This window comes from Mastigoproctus giganteus, chromosome 8 (assembly GCF_048544385.1).
Source record: "Mastigoproctus giganteus isolate SK-2022 chromosome 8, ASM4854438v1, whole genome shotgun sequence".
Lineage (NCBI taxonomy): Eukaryota > Metazoa > Arthropoda > Arachnida > Uropygi > Thelyphonidae > Mastigoproctus > Mastigoproctus giganteus.
In genome coordinates, this window is record NC_143582.1 from 191,334,608 (window position 1) to 191,341,022 (window position 6,415).

General features: G+C 35.0%; 2 non-coding genes across 2 annotated transcripts; one reads left to right on the forward strand and one right to left on the reverse strand.

Moving 5' to 3' along the window:
• The first annotated feature begins 1,103 nt into the window (after nucleotides 1–1,103).
• Nucleotides 1,104–1,174, forward strand: TRNAG-GCC (transfer RNA glycine (anticodon GCC)). The gene has a single exon. It is a non-coding gene; the product is annotated as a tRNA-Gly (tRNA).
• A 1,549-nt stretch (nucleotides 1,175–2,723) lies between these two features.
• Nucleotides 2,724–2,794, reverse strand: TRNAG-GCC (transfer RNA glycine (anticodon GCC)). The gene has a single exon. It is a non-coding gene; the product is annotated as a tRNA-Gly (tRNA).
• Between the last annotated feature and the right edge of the window lie 3,621 nt (nucleotides 2,795–6,415).

Consider the following 6,415-nt stretch of genomic DNA (forward strand, 5'->3'; position numbering starts at 1 on the left):
CATAAGAATGATCTTAAAAATTTCAACTGAAACTGTTTTCAGTCAAAAAGAACACCAAAATCTTTAAATTTCTTATAGAGAATAAGAATACAATTATAGAGCCTAGGAACACCAAAGTCTGGAAGGAAACGTTGCTATGCGCATGCGTGGATTTATTTTCTATATGAACTAGTGATGGGCATAATCGAGAAGTCATAATTGATTATACTCAAATAATTATAGTAATAAATACTAAAATTATAGTAGTCATAAATACTAAAATAATAATAGTAATAAACACTGAAATAATAGTAATAAATACCAAAAAGTATTTGCTATTATTTTATTTTTTTAGTGCTACTGTAGTAATGTCATAGCTCAATGACGCTTTATAGCCAGGCACAATTACAATAAAGTTAATTACCGTACTTTCCGGACTATAAGAAGCATCGGATCGGATTACAAGATGCATCCAGATTTTAAAAGGCGAATTTTGGTAAAAAATATTTTATTGCATATACAGTATTAGAAACACAAAATACAGTGTAGAACGAATTCACTACGCGAACGCAAATACTATAAATCCAAAAATTCACTACTATCACAATCTTCACTGTCAGTGCTATGATATCTGAACTTTTACTTTCTTCAAAGAGGATCTCGTCAAGACCATTTCTTAGTTTATGTTTCTTGAAATAGTTTGGGATTTTAGAAGGCTTTTATTGATCTTTTCTTGTATGTAAAGGACGAGTTCTTGTAAGACATGCTTAAATCCTCACCTGCATATGCAAAACAACAATAATACACTGTCTGCTCTAAATTAATAACGAAAAGAAGAAAAAAAAAAAAAACAGAACTAGGAAGTAAGGTGTTATGTTCTGGAAAATAACTTTAGCTTCTAGGCATGCTCGAGTACAATGAACTCAATTGCCAAGAGTGGTTGGACCTCATTGCTGTTTATTGTCAAATAAATATGGAGTATATAATTAGAAGTAAAAACCTGTCTCAGTATTGCAAATGTACCGATTCTACCTATATATTTAATTTAATAAAAAAAAAAAAAAAACAATTAATTATCATTTGTATTTAACCTATAAAATTAAGATATCAAAATTAGAAGAACAGCATCGGTGGTTCAGTGGTAGAATGCTCGCCTGCCACGCGGGCGGCCCGGGTTCGATTCCCGGCCGATGCAAGTTTTTTTTAAAGTCATTCTAGGGAAATATTTTCTATAATTATTTCCATTAATAATACAGATAAAATTATATCTAATATAATCTAATAGAAAAAAAATCATTCTTAATACATTTTTAATATTTGCCATGGAAATCTTAGATAAACATCATCCGCGACGTCCCTGGTAAATTATAGCGCCTCCCCAGGACGTCGCGACAGTTTGAGAACCTCTGTTCTAGGGTATAACCTAACTTAAATGACAGAAAATTGTTGAAAATGAATAAAAAACAAACAAACAACGGAATGTTTAAATTAATTCATTCATTCAATAGTGTGTTTTTAAAAACAAAAAATGTATTCTCTTTCGCTTGTATTTGAAATGTTATTTTTACAGTTCTTGTTTGTGAGTGAAACTCCTGCCATCATTATCTGCATTAAGAAGATATTTCCTTAATAAATATCCATGGTTTCTATTTCTTGTCTTTAGTATTCCGTTTCCTAATAAGACTCCTACACGAATACCAAATCCTCTTTCCTGAACGTCGAAGTAATTCAGTGTACGCCTCTTCGCCTCCCTTCCGAATCTATGACCACCTGGACTGCACTATCAAATTTCCACGGTTGTTTCTCGGAATATCTTCTTCTTGGAGTAGAATCTTCGCTTTGACTATCGAGGCAGTGATGTTTTCCCTTTTAACTTAATAATTGATTTCTTTCAAGTGATGTAGAAAAAGTTCTGTGGCCAAAGTTTGAGTGAATTTTAAATATTTCCTCCCCCATTCTCTTCCGGTTCATCTTTGGGTGGGTTACTGAAAGCCTGGTTCTCTTAAATCTTTTCCTTTGGATACAAGCGAGTAAATTTGGCAGGAAGCTTACATTTAAAAGAAATATTCGCGATTTAAAGATGTCATATGAATTAATAAAGTATGAAATTATTATAAAATAAAAACAGACTTGCGAAACTGTCATTTGTAATCGTTAGAAAGATTCACTGACATTTCGTAAATTCTGGAACTAATGTTTTAATAACGTTAGAAAAAGACGATAGATGGGGCTCTTGAGCCATGACATAATAATGAAAACGTGAGTGTTTATTCAGATTTGTTCCACTGTGTTAGCAGCGAGGCGCCACTGACATTATTGACTATTTTAACAGAATTTTTTTTTCTTATCTATTTTCTAATTTTTATATATTTTCTTTTATATTTTTCCTTTATCCTTATATTTTTCTTAAAATATAATGATAAAGATGTCTCTTTCTATTTTAAGAAAAAAAACAAACAAACATGAGAGAAGACTCTCGATAAACAAAAATGGCCACTGAACAAAGAAATTTGAATATTTATTAAGGTTATTATTATTATTAGCCATATAGTGCAAGGAAGCCAGAGGCTTATGCTGCGCCAGCCAAAAAAAAAAAAAAAATTCCCGAGTTACCCTGAGAGAGAGAGAGAGAATCAGAAGTAGAAAGGAATCACCAAGAAAGAGAAGAATGATGATATCCAGCTCAGGACCCTGGGTGTGCCAAGCCCATACTCACTAGATGTGAGCCCCCGGGGTTAAAAAATTGCATCGGCCGGGAATCGAACCCGGGCCGCCCGCGTGGCAGGCGAGCATTCTACCACTGAACCACCGATGCTGTTTAGATGAATGAAAAAAGTCACTGGGAAGTAATGGAAATTTTCTGCTGAAATAGGTGCATGGAGCCCAGTGCAACTCAGGGAAGGGTGGAAGAGAGTTAGCAGTTTGACTCTGAGGAGTGAAAATGTAATTTTTAACGCGTGCGTATGGTGCTCAGGGCAGGCAGACCCGTTCGGCTTTGCCTCAGGTAAAGATAGAAATAAAATTTCAAAGTTAACAGATAGAGTTTTAAGATTTACAGTACTTATTCTATTTCTGTCGCTTGAAGTAAAATAATTAGTGAAAATAATGTTAATATTGAGTTACTGTTGAATAGTGAATGATTAAACTTGACGGGACGCAATGAGAAAGAAGGGGGGATACAGCTCAGAAAAAGAAAAGACGGCACTAGGCAGTCAACGGGCCGAATCGAGATTTAGCATTCCATTGGCAAACTGCAACTTGTTGCTTATTGTGGACAAGGGTATAAGCGTATTGAATTTGTTTGTTTGAGCTCAGTTGCCCAGTTCCATCATCCAGAACAATTGCAAGTAAATGATTGATGCCAAAATACAATGAAGCGAATGATGTATCCTTACTTCAGGAGGATATTCCAGGTGATGCAGAAAGAGGTATCGTGGAAAAAATTTAAGTGGCCCAGTAGGACTGTCAATAAACATTAATAGTTGTGCAAGAACTGACATAATTATAGTAGAGATGCGTGAATAAAATTTTTGTCTGTGTTAGTGAATATTTGGATAGATCGAATCATTTATTGGTTGGTTGGATCTTTTAGTAAAGAATGAAAGAAAAGTATTGAAAATGAATATTAATGTAAGATAAATTTTCTTAACTTACATTCTAAGGTATTCTTACATATCTAAGGCTAAATAAATTAAAAACATTATCAACTTTCAATTATTTCAATTACAATTAGGTAGTGTGAAATCCATGAAAACTTGAATTATAAGTATAAATGTTTGATCGAGGTTTGATCCAATTCAACATTTTTCATTAAGAGGTAAGTTTGTATATTTGCATTGTTAATCAAACTGAAGCGAATTTTGAAAATACTAATTGTAGTTATATTTAATTAAAGTTTCATTGTAACGTTGATTAAAAGAATTTTAAAGGTACAAAAGAAAGTGAATATATAAACATAGTGGAAATTTAAATGAAGGAGGGCGGTGTTGTTGTTGTTGTAGGGGGTTTTAGGAACATCAGCGACTAAGGCCATATTGCTCAGTGTATATCGTCTTAAATTGCGAGTGTTCTTTGGTCGATTTTCTGGACGAAAACCCCAGTTTCCGAGAGAAAAAACCAGGCTACTCTCGCCCGACTAACTCACCCACGTTGTGAAAAAGGTCCATAAAAATTCCTCCCGTTATCGACAGGATTCGAGTCTTTCTCACCCGATGAGGATGGTGGTCTACCAACTTGTACTACCCACGAGAGCAAAGAAAGGAGCCCATTTATTAATAATTGTGTATGTGTAAATAGCCTGGTTGTTAAATGTTTTGTGTGTCAGCTTCAATTTCTCATGAGATCTACCTACAATTTGACCCAAAATTCATGTTTGTAATGAAACTAGCCCTCAGCTCTTCTATCTTCTGATCAGATTGAGAATTAATGTAGCAGTCAGGCTATATTGTGAACTTTAGTGCTTTGAGAGGAGCTGTCTCAAAGACAGACAATTGTCAGCAAACAATACTAAGGTAACGGGTGTATATATATATATATATATATATATATATATACCAATAGGAAGTAAAAGGTGTAAAAGGTACAAAATAAATAACAATGCAGGGAAAATAAAGATATCTCTCTATAAAACACACCCACCACAACACGTTACAGTTTGTGATTACTGAAGTAGGTAACGTTCATAGATATTTTAATGATATCTAAACAAATTTATTGACACCAAGAACTACAGTTATTTTTAATATGCTTAAATTCATCTTTAATCACATTGAATTCTAATTAATACCGTGCAGCATCATTCAATCCTTTTCTTTGCCCTGTTATTGTCAAGACCACAAAAGATTCGCAAGTTTTGTTTTAAACCTATACAAAGTTCTAATTGTCTGGAATTCTTAAGAAAGTGATTAGATTTGGCTAATTATAATTCCTTATTCAATTACTTACGTCCTTGCTCTCGGAATTGCTTCAGTTACCTTAAAAGTAATCCTTGTCTTCAGCTTGGCTCTCATTAACGAATCCTCAGTGACTAGAGTATTTACGCCATCGAAGATTAATAAACTTAATCTGACCCCTGGAGCTTTGACAAAGAAGAAGCCTTGGAGTGGCGCAAGATATTCAGAACGTGGTTTCTTGTCAAAATTTGACAGCTATTATCTTCTTTAATTAGCTTTGAGAATGGGTTTCGCTTGGATCCATTACGCGAAGATTCAAGAGCTTTCTTGTTGGAAGCCGTTTAAGCTTGCGAATGGAGTAATGAATTCAACAGTTTGCAGTAATTAAGGCTTGCCTAGAAGGCTACAGGGTTTTCTTGCTGAACCTTAATGTGTTCCACTGGCCTAACACAATTTAGCTTCTACCCAGTATTACTAATTAGGTAAAAAGAGAAATTAAAGGTCCGAACTTACTCTTGAACTATTTTAACTTAAACATGTTAAATATAAAATATAACACTTTAATTTTACATAAAACATTTTCAAATTATATTGCCAAAACTAACGGAACATTCCGTATTTCAAAGAACCTTATATCGATGCCATTATTTAATAACGTCCTCTTCTGCAGACTCCAAACCAATTTCTGATAACAGAAAGGCGGCATTTTGGTCCTTTCCTGCTTCAGCACAGCAGTCAGTTCATCTACTGAATGCACATTGGCGACTGGCTCGAAGCCAACGTTTCAGCTCATTCCAGAAATATTCAGTGGGGTTGTTGTCGCAGTTCTGGGTGAGCCTATGAAGCGTTTGCACGTCCATGTCTTCAAACTAAAAGCCACTACATGCTGTGCAGTATGATATGGTGCATTGTCACGCTGAAACAGAAAATGGCTCTCTCCATAGTACAAGTGCCATCGTGTAGGAAGAGCGGAATTGCCTAGATTGTAACTGTACCTCATGACATTCGTTGTTCCAGGAACGACGATCAATGATCTAAGCTCAAATCACAAGAAACAATCACAAATGGTGGCAAAAAAACAAACAAACAAACAAAGCCTGTCATATTAGATTAGAGCCACCTAAGACCGAACTTATAAGCCCATGTGTATTGTGTTTATAAATTGCGTGTTCCCTGGTTGATTTGCTTGTTTTGCTGGACGAAAATCTGGATATGTGGGGGGAGGGGGCTTGTTGTCTACACCTGAGGCCGACTAACTCGAAGGACGGTGATTATATCAACTGTGCAACCCACGAGGGCTTGCGTTCTGTGATTTTGATGTTATAACTGTCCATAAAATAAGATGCAATACAACTCTGTATAATTCTTTTATTAAGGCCAGTTGCTGAGGCCAATCTGAACTTTCTGAAGCCTTTCTGAACTTGACAGTATTCAATGATGACTGACTTGCCTACATGTCACTCTGTCAGTGTCATATGGTTTCTTTCCATCAATTTATGCGCTGCTGTAGCACCATGATTTTCATTTGATACCACCTACCCTTT